General features: G+C 40.5%; 1 non-coding gene across 1 annotated transcript; it reads right to left on the reverse strand.

Annotated features, from left to right (window-relative positions):
- Positions 1 to 1810: 1810 nt before the first annotated feature.
- LOC104432792 lies at positions 1811 to 6232 on the reverse strand. The gene is made up of 9 exons (XR_005548717.1): positions 6160 to 6232; positions 5763 to 6011; positions 4057 to 4448; positions 3577 to 3825; positions 3321 to 3486; positions 2817 to 2919; positions 2568 to 2696; positions 2268 to 2483; positions 1811 to 2153 (listed from the first exon to the last, which is right to left on the reverse strand). It is a non-coding gene; the product is annotated as an uncharacterized LOC104432792 (transcript).
- Between the last annotated feature and the right edge of the window lie 6586 nt (positions 6233 to 12818).

The following is a 12818-nucleotide window of genomic DNA, read 5'->3' on the forward strand; positions in this document are numbered from 1 at the left end:
TGTAACACTAAAACTTGTAAAGCTTATATTGATACTAATAGTGAAGTGATTGTCTAGTGTGGCATTGCAATTTTTCCCTCTTGGATTTTGGAGAAGTTTTCCACATAAAAATTTGTTTGTTTTTCTTCTCTAATTTCTCTTCAAAGATTTGTGATCCTAACAGTCTTAGCACATGCAAAGGCTTTCACGCCAACCTTCATGGATTGAACCTCGGCCTAGGCTGGCCTCAATGAACCCAAGCCTCATATTCAGTGACTTGAGCATAAAAGTCAAGTACCTAGGCATGGCCATTGAGGGCCCTAGCATAGACGCTGGAGTCTCAGGCCCAATCTATGTGGATTCCGAACTAAGTGCTAGATTGGGGTCTTCTTGGGTGTTTGGGATTCCAGTCTTTGAGCATGTGGGCCCAACCTTGATAGACCCAAACCCAAGCACTAAACCAGGCTCTTGAGTGCAAGTATCGGTGACTTGAGTGCAGGAGCCAAATACTATGGGATGGGCACTAGGGATTTGGGACACAAGTATTAGCATCCTGAGCCCAACCTCTATGGACCTAGGCCTACCTTGATGAAACCAAACTTAAGCGTTGGTGACTTTAAGCATGGGATTCAAATATGTGAATATGACTATTGGGACCCAACCACGGGTATTGAAGTCTCAAGCCTGCCTCGATGGATTTGGGTCCAAGCACCAATGACTAGATGCATTAGGGTCCAAAGCTAGGCCTCTATGGACTTGGGCCTAGCCCCATTGGACTCGGACCTAGGTGTTAGATCGGGGTCCCAAGCCCAACCTCCGTGGACCCAAGCCCAAGCGCCAATGATTTGGGCGCAAGATTCAAGTATTTGGGCATGGCCATAGGGGACCCAAGCATTGGCACCAGGGTCTCAAGCTCGACCTCTACAAACTTGAACTTAAGCACTAGTGACTTAGGCGGAGGAGCCCTATACATGGTCATGGAAATAAAGGTCTTGGGCCCAGTCTTTGGGAATCAGGCCTAGCCACCAAGAAGCATCCCAACCTCCATTGGAGACCTAAATTCTAATTATTTTGTCTATAGAATCTAGGATGAATAGAATAGAAATATAATAAGAATAAATAATGCTACATTCAATATAAATATGTTGTACAATGACAAGTCTGCGGCAGTATCTAGTGTGAGGAACAAATGGAGGAAACTAGAGAAAGAGGTTTTAAGAGTGTTCTAGATAGGAATCCTGAACTGTTGCTATAAACTCTGATAAAAAAGAATCACACTTATTTAAACTACTTTAAGAAGATCTAGTACAACATCTAAACGTATTCTTCATTATTGCATTATTTGCTTTTGACTAAAGCTGGTGAACCACATAATTTTTCAATTGACCTTTAGTGATAAAGAGTTCATTGCACTATGACAATTTAGGTTCTAAAGACGGGTGAAAACTAAGAAAAACCATTTGCCATGAACAAAAATGGTGATATTGTTCCTCCATCGGTCATTAATTTCTATTTTTGGGAAATACGGTGATCATTCAATAATAATGGTTTCCATTTTTGAGATCATCTGCCAAGTGGGAGATTGATATAGTTCTGGAGTCTAATAATATTAAAGTAAAGAGATTTTTTTATTGTTGATGGCTTACATGTCTACAATAACTTAATATACTCTTAATTCCTATTATATAATGGGCAATTTCTTTTATAGTTATAACTTATACCTCTAAAAATTGATATCAATAGTGAAGAGATTCTTAGTGCAGTACCGTGGGTTTTCCCTTTTTTAATTTTCAAACGTTTTTCAGCGTAAAAATTCATGCCTCCTTTCTCTGTTTCTTCTTTTCAACATTTTGCGTTCCTAACACATGGCACGACCTATACATGCCTTTGATACCCTACCAAAATCGGTCTTTGTTGACGCTCAAGTACCCAGCCATTACCTTCCCGCCGGTGTTTCGCATGCCGTCTATGAGGAAGCACCAGTTCGAACCCAGCGCCCCGATGAAAAAGTCGGCGTCCGACGCCATCAGGAAATTCACGAGCGGGTAGTTCGTGCTCGTCTCTCTCCCGAGGCTCGCCTCATATTCAGCCATCGAAGTGTTGCCCATTTGTCGCCTCACATCGGTGTTGTAGAAGTTCCAGCTCGCATATGATCTCGACTTATCGACGACTTCCTGGAGGCAACCGGTATGTTCCGATCTTAAGATACTCGATGCCGATGGTAATTCACAATTCGTCGTTTCCTTTATTGTCGCAGCGAACCATGATGCCTGAAACAGGAAACTAACCTGCATCTCTGTGGAAAGCCATATGCTGTGAAGGTGAGGAAACCGCATCCTCATGCGGTCGGCGAGGCGGATGTACTCTTCGAATCCGACCACCTTCATTTCGCCAGCCTTGTCGCCCATCCTCACGTGCATACTCAGAAGTGGCCGAGGAACCCACGGTTTTCGATCGGACCAAACGAGCCTTTCGATGTCCGACGCAGGCTTCTCCGCAGCTTCCTGCAACAGAAGATTTCTCATGAGATGACTGGCTAAAGATGATCCATTTCCTGCGACAGGAGCACTTGAGCTAACAACGCATGCCTGTGGCCATTTTTCGGGTAGACCTGGGAGGACAATCTTTGCAGCTTCCGCTCCAAAAGCAGCATGCCGTGCCGCATTCATCAAGCCGCATGTGTACTTCGTTTGAAACCTCGTCAAGTAACGCACCCCCTGAAAACAAACCATTAGTTATCATCGCAACGAATCACGAAATCGAGCTTGAAGTGAACGTCAGAACAGAATGCAGTCATCACTGACATGGGACGCTGCGCTAGCAAAGTATTCTCGTACCTGCGCTCGCCACCATCTTATGTCCGTTTCGCGGTGACGTGAAATTAACCTTCCATTTATCTCCGTCGTTGGCTTCAGGTAAGTCCAAGGATCCCCCCAAAAGCTGTATTAGAATTCTTATTTAGCTGAACAGATTGAAACAGTAATGGGTTGAATGTCGCTGATTGCTAACTGTGAGATTTTGTTGGGTTGATTTTGTGAGACCACTATCAACCTCATGCTTAGTCTGGTTGTCGGGTTGATTTTGTGGGACCACTGCCAACCTCATGCTTAGTCTGATCTTTTGCCTAGTACTAAACATGGAAATTTAATTGGGGAGGCAAATAGGGGTCTGGAAGATTCGAACTCAAGACCTCCTAACTCTGATAAGATGTGAGATTTTGTGGGATCACTGCCAACTGTTCTAAAAGCTTAAACTGTTAGATGAAAGCATAGTTTATTATTTAAATATTCTAACACTAACGGAGCTTGAACGAAGAAAGAGTAAAAGTGGAGTTAAATTACTTGGGAATTTTGCCGTGCCATATTTGCTTCGTGCTGTAATTTTGTTTCGCAGTGATAATTCCACTTTCCCACGCATCGTGACTCCTGATCAGCTCAAGCGCGCGGTCTCGGCATTCCTGGGATGTTTCAGGGAGGAAGTAGCATGACCAGCTCGAGCGCGCTGATCCTGCAAAGGACAATTTAAGACTTGTCAATTGGGAGATCTTGAGCTTCTACGAATATCAACAGTTAGCAACACGAGAGGACTAGTTCATACCCTTACAACCGTTGTGGTCAGCTCTGTTATAGTAGTTAGTGACGAGGACCCGTTTCTCACAGAGAGCAATGGCAAGAAGCCCGCACATTGCTGCAATTTGAGCTCCATACCAAACCCAGGCGATCTCTCCCAGTCCGCCACAAGGAATCTCACTCTAGGGTCGCTGCAGTTCGAAGGATGCTGATGGATCCACAGGTCGCTTTGAACTTTTCTCGTGAGAGGATAGTTTTCTAGATCCGAACCAGTGATCTGCAAAATTAGATCACTAGAAACACTGAGACAGACGTTTCATTCGTTCACCCCTACCAAAGCACGCTGATTCAATTTTTCCTCAAAGGCAATAGATTCAAGAAATGGCGCAAACCCGGTATGCCAACATGATCATCGAGTCAACATCACCTGCTATTAGCTAACGGATGTAACCTATCTGCACAATTTCAAATCCCTATTGCATGATGTGCCAAAAATGAAGAAGCATACCCAAGGAGGAGAAGAACCTTCAGATATTTCTTGGCGCCTGAGATTCTCCGGTTGCTCATCAGTTATTGATGCCGAGTGCATTTTCAATATCCCTTTCCAACCAGTCCATGGAGGGAATATTTCATTCTTAACGTAGCTGTCGAGTCGCTTATTTACTCCAGCGTGTGACTTGCAGTCTTCCAAATGCGGAGCAGATGGTACCATGGATCTGCTTAGTCCTAATTTACGCAATTCCTCGCTTCCATCCGTGGGTTCTTTCAGTAAAGCACTCCAAGCTGAATAAAGCAAAGAGGCTCTCTCTCTATCTTGATGTTGTTCTTCACTTTGCACTGAATCGACATTTCCCGGTGGCCTTTTCAGATCAAAATCTCGATCTGACCTCGCGAAGATATCTGCATTGTACGGTGAAAAAAATTGTTTGAGCTCCCAAAAGAGAATTGGATCGATAAAATTCGTACCACGCACCCCCTCATGGAAGAAATGACTAAATCAAATGATCATTTTCACTTCATTTCTGCTCACACTCACCCTTCTCATTGCAATTATAGTATACATCTTAACGTGGAAGATCTACATAACGTTGAGAGAACAGTGTCCAATTTCTGCCGAAGTCTTGCAGAAAGAATCGTGAAATTAATTATTTGTACACCGAGTTATTTTGCATCTCCATTCAGGTCGAAGTCTAAGGCCAATCAACAAACTAAATTGAACGAGTAAAGCTGAAAGTTCCCAGTTGCATCATTCACGCCATTTCATCATTCCCTATTATGACTTTTCATCTGTTTTCCTCCTTAATCTTCCCTCTCTGTCGACAAATATCCATGAAAACCATGGAACTTTCAGATGAACTGAGTCCTGCAAAGAAGGCTATTTTTAACCCCCCATATATTGACCAAAATTTGCTTCTCTGCCTTTTCCTTAAAGTAAGATGCAAAGTAAATGTTGCAGAAATTTCCTGTCAAATATGAAACTTTTACAACTTTACCCTCAGCAGTAAATTAGCAGCAGTCCGGTAGTTTATCTCAGAAATCAGATAATCAACGTAGCATCACATATAATGTATTGGAAATCATTCATCTACAGATATGAACAGTCTACACACAAAAAAGTGACCAAGTCTTTGTAATCGACATGATGCCGATTCAAGCAAGCATATAGCTTGGGCTGATATGGTTGTCGGCAAGTTATCGATAATGGAATTCTTGCCAATTACCACGTATTATGATTACATGAAACACAACTATCGACGCACGGAGGTGAATAGTCTGACGAACATGCCAATTTGATTATAAAACATGGCTAATGTCACTGTTAATTCAGCTAAGTGCTAGATGTAGGGAAATGAAGAAAGGAGACAAAGTGAAGATGCCGATTGAAGCTGAAGATAACGATTGACGGTTTAGTCCAACAGCACTCAAGATTGTAGAGAGATCCACGATCAGCAAGAGCAAATTCTATGTAATTATTCAATTTAACAATTTATTTTCAGTTTCAGTATTTGTAGTTCTTTTCCTTGAAGGTTATTGTTCTTAATCCTGGTTACGCAATTCAATTCCTATCCAAATCACCACTAAACCTGTTTAACAAAAAATCCAAAGATCATTCTTTGCTGAAGATTATTCTCTAATTGGGACAACTCCTGATTTCCAGTGAAACAGAACAAAAAAGCAAATAAAATTAAAAAAAAGATAAAAATCAAGACTCACTGATTATGTTTGAGCTTGAATTCCCCTGAGGAATCCCCATTGAAATTGGAGACAATGAGACTCTGCTGAACCCAAATGCTCCAAAAGAAGTGAGAGCAGCCAAAAACAGAGTGGCGAGACACACTCCCCAGAGAAAACCCACCACACAGACTTGGCATGGAAATGAGCTTGCCATCTGCAGAGCTCTCCCTGAAACCACTCTCTCTATTGCCGTCTGATTAGACTGAGCTTCCATTTTCTTCCGACAATCTACCAAAATTGAAGATTGCAATATTAGATTGCACATATAAGTTGTTTTAGAAAAATCCCACGTCGAAAAATTAATGTAGTATGAAGTAGTCAATATATCCTACTTAATCCATAATTAATGTAGTATGAAGTAATCAATATATTCTACTTAATCCATAACCCATTGACTTGAGCTCTTTTAGTAAAGATGAATCCAATTGTATATCTTGAAGAGCTTGGACTCAATCAGCTTGGACTTAATCTGTCAATCTCCTCAAGTGAAGGTATCAAACTTTTTCTGTGCGCCCCCAACAAACAAGAACCCAAAGAAAACAACAATAGCTTCACTAATAATTTCATGCACTGTCAACCCCCGACTTTTGGACTAAAATCTCATGACGGAAACTCCCATCAGCTCTTTCACGGGGTCTCCAGAAAATTTCCTAAGGCATAGCTTCAGCCACAACCATAGAGTAAGAGCAACATAAACTTCTGATAATTTGGAGCAAAAACACAAATACCAAAAAGGAGGAAGAACTATATTGAAAATGCCTTCTGCATAAGCTTACAGCAAGAAGAACAAACATGCACAAGCTTAAATAAGAGTCCCTCTATCTTTTCTCTCCTCTCTACATGAAGCCCTACCCAGTGCACACATATTATTTACAGTACAAATATTACATATAAAAGAGCCACCAACTCTTGAAGTCGGCAAAGAAGTTCAGCTAGTAAATGGGGAACGTGCTGTGCAAGCACGTCCAGAACAGATTAGACTTTAATTTTTCTTTCTCTAAGCCATCAGCAACAAGTCCGCCACTGACTTTTCCTCTCTGAGTTTTCGTTTCCTCGTCAAATTCCGATGCCTTACTATATACGACTTCAATATAAAAGCAATTTCCATGTTCTACAAACTTCTGTCCAGCAAAATATCTACCAAAATCAACTTTATTATCTCAACGGCTTCCCTAAAATTGATTATGAAAATCAACTAACACCAAACATCATCTTTATTTTTTTCGTACGAATCTGCCTTTGTTGTCAAATTATTTGCAAAATGATCTTTTGATCAGTAGAAATTAAGTTCAACCTCACAGTATTTAACTAGCTTACGAACATAGTAATACTTGATGTCAATGCGTTTGCTTCTACCATTAAAAACAAGATTTTTGGCTAATACAAATGCCAACTTATCATCATACATTAACTTGGCAGGACCTTTTTGTTGATGCATCAATTCAGATGACATCCTATGAAGCCGAATGGCTTGACATGCAATCAAAGCTACCACTATGTATTTTGCTTTAGCTCTGAAGAGTGCAAGTACTTATTTTTTTGACGACCAAGAAATTACTTTTGATTCTAGAAAGACAGCATATTCGGAAGTACTCATCGGAGGCCCCATATCACTTGCCTAGTTGCTGTCTATGTATCTCACAAAATTGAAATTATGAGTGTAAGAATATAGAAAACCATGATCACAAGTTCCATTGACGTATTGTAAAATTCTTTTTGCTATCTGCAAATGTGACCAATATGGTTTCTACATGAATTGACTAACAACTCCCCTACCATGATTAATATCTAGCCTAAAAAAAAAGCTAAATATCTTAAATTGTCAACAATGCTTTTAAAATAAGTGGGATTTACAAGTTCACAATTTCATTCTTCCTTTGGCTCCAATCATTTTACTATAGAACTGCGAATTGATCTAAACAATTCCATCTTCAATCACTTCAAAATATCATGAGCATGTTTCTGTGGTGAATGAAATATACCATCATTTGTCTACTTTACTTTAAGACCTATAAAATAGGACATCAATCCTAAATCTGTCATATTAAACTGGCTAATCATAGCCTCCTAGATTTAGCAATCATCTTTTTATAACGCTCAGTAAATATCAAGTCATCAACATCAAGATGCACATTTATTATATAGCTATTAGTATATAACTTGATAGACAATTATGCTCATAGGAGCAATTCTGAAAACCATTCTCTAGTAGATTCATGTCAATATACGTGTACCAAACTCAAGATACTTGCTTTAGCCTATATAATGCCTTCTACCGTTTATAAACTTGATTTTCATGTCATTTCTTCTCCTAACCTTGTGCTTGCTCCACATAGACTTCCTCTTTAAGAAAACCATTGAGAAATACTGATTTCGCATCCATGTAATGAATCTTCCAACGTATCTAAGCTACAAATACTAAGATCTTCATAATGGTATCAATTCAAACTAGTGATGCAAATACTTAAAATAATCAATAATTTGGATTTTGCTTGTAACCTTCCATGACAAGTGTAGCTTTAGAACGATCCACCTGACCATCGCAACTTGTACTTCGTCTTGTACGTCCACTTGACACCAATGGGTTTCTTATCGGGTGGTAAAGAAGTTAGCACTCGTGTTATTTTTTTTTTCCTATGGATTCGATTTCTTCATCTGTTACTTGAATCCACTTCTCATTTACAGCTACTTCTCTTGTAATATACGAGTCAAATTCTACCAATAAACAAAAATTTACCATAGTTTCATAAGTGATTTTATCCTTGTCACTATCATCATCTTTCGTAATCTTATGGTCCTTAAGTTTTTTGGCATCTCCATCAATCATTGCGAACGACCTAATGGCAATTAAGGGCGCGTTTAGTAACGTTCGTTTAAAAATTGTTTAAAGAAGAAATAGAAAAAAAGTATTTACATTGGGGGAACAATTTTTGAACAAAAATACGCGTTTGGTAAACTTGTTCAGGAATAAAAATAAACGAAACATGTTTGGTAAATTTGGATAATTTTTTTATTTCTTTTATTTTTCTATTTTTTTCTTATTTTTCCTTTTTTTCATTTTTTTTTCATTTTTTTTTTTCTTCTTTTGGCCGGTGCGGCCAAGGCCTTGGCCAGCAACCGCCGGCGAGGCCGAGCTCGCCCGGCGGCGGGCGGCGCGGCCTCGCCGGGCCACCGCCAAGAGGCCGAGGCTCGCCGGCGCCGGGCGAGCTCGGCCTCGCCTCGCCGGGGGGCGAGCTCGAGGCGGATCTCGGGCGAGATCGAGCTCGCGGGCCGGCGCGAGTCGGCCTCGCCTTGATCCGGCGAGGCCGAGCTCGCCCGGGCGGGGAGGCGCGGCCTCGCCGGGCGAGCCTCGGCCTCGCCGGCTGGGGCGAGCTCGAGGCGGATTCGGGGCGAGATCGAGCTCGCCCGGGCGGCGCGAGGTCGGCCTCGCCGGATCCGGGCGAGATCGAGCTCGCCCGGGCCGGCGCGAGGTCGGCCTCGCCATGGCCGGGTGAGCTCGAGCTCGCCAGAGATCCGGCGAGGCCGACCTCGCCCGCCGGCGAGGCCGAGGCTCGCCGGATGCCGGGCGAGCTCGAGCTCGCCCGACCATGGCGAGGCCGACCCTCGGCCTCGCCGGGGACCGGCGGCGTCGGCCTCGCCAGGGCCGGCGAGCCTCGCCGTGGCGGGCGAGGCCGCCGGCCCTCGTCGGCGGTCGCCGGCCATGGCCGAGGCCGGCCGACCAAAAAGAAAGAAGAACAAAAAATAAGAGAAAAAAGAAAAGAAAAAAGTGTTTTGATTTGTGTTAGGAAAAGAAACACAAAATTTGTGTTTCTTGTTTACATTTTTTTTTTTTTTTTTGTTCCAGGAACAAAAAGAACAAAAAGGAAGAAACGCACACAAACGCGTTTCTGTTCCTTTTTGTTCCAGAACAAAAAAACAGAAATTTCTGTTCCTGGGAACAGAAATAGGTGCAACCATGCAGGCCCTAAACTGTTGATAAAGAAGAAATTGAACTGATAGGCAAAAATGAATCATTAGTTGAAGAATTTTTTTTGACATTTCACTAACAAATTTTACAATATTTATTAAATTCATTTGAGGTAAATTCTCCCCATCTATCTGATCTCAATGTCTTCAAATCAAAGTCACTATATTTTTCAAAAGTTTTTAAATTCTTTAACTTTGCCAAAAGTTTCTAATTTTTCTCTTAAAAAATGTACACATTCTTTTCTGGTAAAATCATCCACAAAATTTAACATATAGCTTTATTGCCTAAATGATTTCACCTCAACAGGCCACATATGCATGTGCCAACTCTAATGGTTGCTTTGCTCTTCTTGCTGTTTCAACTGGAAATGTTCTTGATGTTTTTTTCCCGATGAGAAACCATCCGAATGGGCGGTCTAGGTTGTCGATCAAAGGCATGCCAATCACCATCTTTTTCCGGACCAATAATTTTTAGAACATGGAAATTTCAACGACCAAATCAAAGAGGCTACAACCAATTCCCATCTTACATCATCACTTGAAAGGTCAATGCAGTCGTTGTCTAAAGAGTAAGAGGACTATCAAGTTCCTCATCATCTCCGGCGTTGTAATCAATCTATTGTTTACAGGTGCAAACTCCATTTTCAATGTTGACTTTGTGACATTTTTTTTTGAAAGTTTCCCAATACTTGGCAAATATCAAAAAAGCCTAGGCACAAAGTAAACATCTACAATAATGACATTAGTATCATCTTTGACTTGATATTAATGTTACATGCACTTATGATGGGAGTTTTTTTATTTATTCCAAAGTTAACTTCACCACAAACTGTCTCATCCAACTATGTGAATAACAACTTCTGGCCAAAAATGTGATTACTGCACCTGATATCAAGGTACCATGCATTGGTGTCAGCATAAATGGTATTGCATTAACTGTTTGCTTGTGCATTGCCTTTGCTCGGCATTCAAATTTGTATTGTTTGAATTTGTTACACTTAAAACACTTGACTTTGAATTGATGTCATGTTTTATGCTTTCTGGTTGAATTTGAATTTCCCCCTCTACCTTGGCTAATTCCACGACCTCAACCACATTTTTGCAAAAAATCCCACGCTGTTTGGCCGTCTCTGCTCGATATCTTTTTCAGATATCGTTTTCTCACTTAAAAGATTTTTACAATGCTTTATGATTTTACTTTTGAGACCCCACCGATGGAACTTTCTCCTTCTTCTTTAAGGCATCGAATGCTTTAGTCCTGGTAACTTTGGTGTAGCTTTTCTCTACTTGATTTCACAAATCCTACGATTTGAAGAGCACCTTCATCTGGACAGACTAGTTATTGAAATTTCTCTTGTCAACTTTAAAAGTTGTAATTGAATGGAATTGATGGACGTCATTATTAGCTCTGATATCAAATGTTGGAATGAAAACAACATCAACTCTTGATAATTTGGAGTAATAGCACAAATTCAAAAAATGAGAGAGATCCATTTGCTTAGGCTTACAACTAGTAGAACAAACACACAGAAGCTTGACTAGAGCCCTCTCTGTCTTTTTCTCCTCTCTACATGAAACTCTACCTAGTTGGTAGTGTGTACACGCACATATATAAATACATACATCTATGTATGTATGTATAAAAAAGCCACCCCGCTCTAGAAGTCGGCAAAGAAGTTCAGCTTGTAAACGGAGAGCGCTAGGCAATCTTGTCCAACGCATAGTAGAATTTGATTTCTCGTTCTCTAAAGGCGCGAATGATAACTATTACATTTCTTTATTTCTCTATTTTTCTTTTCCCCGAAATAAGTTTGAAATAAAATCTATTTGATAAAGTAATTTCATTTTTCTATTTTTGAAATAAATTTCTACTTCAAAAAATAGATTTGGACTAAAAATCAAAAGTTAAAATTCTTAACCTTTCTATTTCTAGAACAAGAGTGAAAAAATAAAGACTCTTCTCGTCATTCATTATCGTCACCACTTGTCGCCCGTGGGACACCGGATGCTCGTTGCCGGCCATCGACCGTCAATTGTTGGACACCAGACGTGCGAACAACCGCCACCGCACATCAGACACCGGACACCAGACCCTAGACGCCGGACATCGATCACCCGCCGCTAGTCACTTGCTAGCCACCGATGTCAAGCGCCTCCCACCATCATTTGATAGGAATAAATTTTATATTGTTATCAAATAAATTTCTATTTTAGGAAAGAAATTTTAAAATATATTTTTACTCAAAAACTTATCCAATAAATAGAAATAAAAAAATTAATTTTTAATCAGAAATTAATTTTTGGAACAGAACTAATTATTCGCGCCTAAGCCATCAGCAATAAGTCCACCATTGACTTTCCCCTCTAAGTTTTCTGTTCCTCGTCAAATTCCAACACCTCTACTAACCTTTTTCAATATAAAAGCAATTTCCATGTTCCACCAACTTGCATGCAGCAAAAATTCTACCAATAAAAACTTTATTATTCCGAAAAGAAGAAAAAGCTCACAATAAAGAAATAGAACCCAAAAATGGCAGGCGGTCAAATCCGTCCCATGAAGCTTCAAAAACAAAAAGGAATACTGGGGATGAAAATGTTTAAAAGAGACTGAAATAGAATATGCAGATGAATGAGAGCGAGTCAGGAGTGTCAGAAAAGAGAGACTTTGGGTAGAGAAGACAAACATTTTCTCTTTTATTTTATTCTGTGTATTTTCAGATTCTCGAGAAACAAACAGACATGCCTTGACTGACTAATGGCAGCAGACATGTACTGCACCTGTTGGCTGTGTTGTGCACTTGGAGCAGTCTCTCGCCGGGTCATCAGACTTATGTAGAAAGAGCGGAAAGTAAAAACATCAAAAAGTTAAAAGGGTTTGATTGGAAGGACAACGCAAGTTCAGGGACCAAAATTAAGTCTTGCCTTAATGTTGAACTAAAAATCGGAACCTACCCACCAAACAGATGCACTATTCTGTACGGTATTCCGCGGATCACTTCACAGAGACGGTATTCTTAACAATTTATTGACTTATATTCAATATATCCAGTTGGAGGGTGAGTTTAGAAA

This window comes from Eucalyptus grandis, chromosome 2 (genome assembly GCF_016545825.1).
Source record: "Eucalyptus grandis isolate ANBG69807.140 chromosome 2, ASM1654582v1, whole genome shotgun sequence".
NCBI classification, from domain to species: domain Eukaryota; kingdom Viridiplantae; phylum Streptophyta; class Magnoliopsida; order Myrtales; family Myrtaceae; genus Eucalyptus; species Eucalyptus grandis.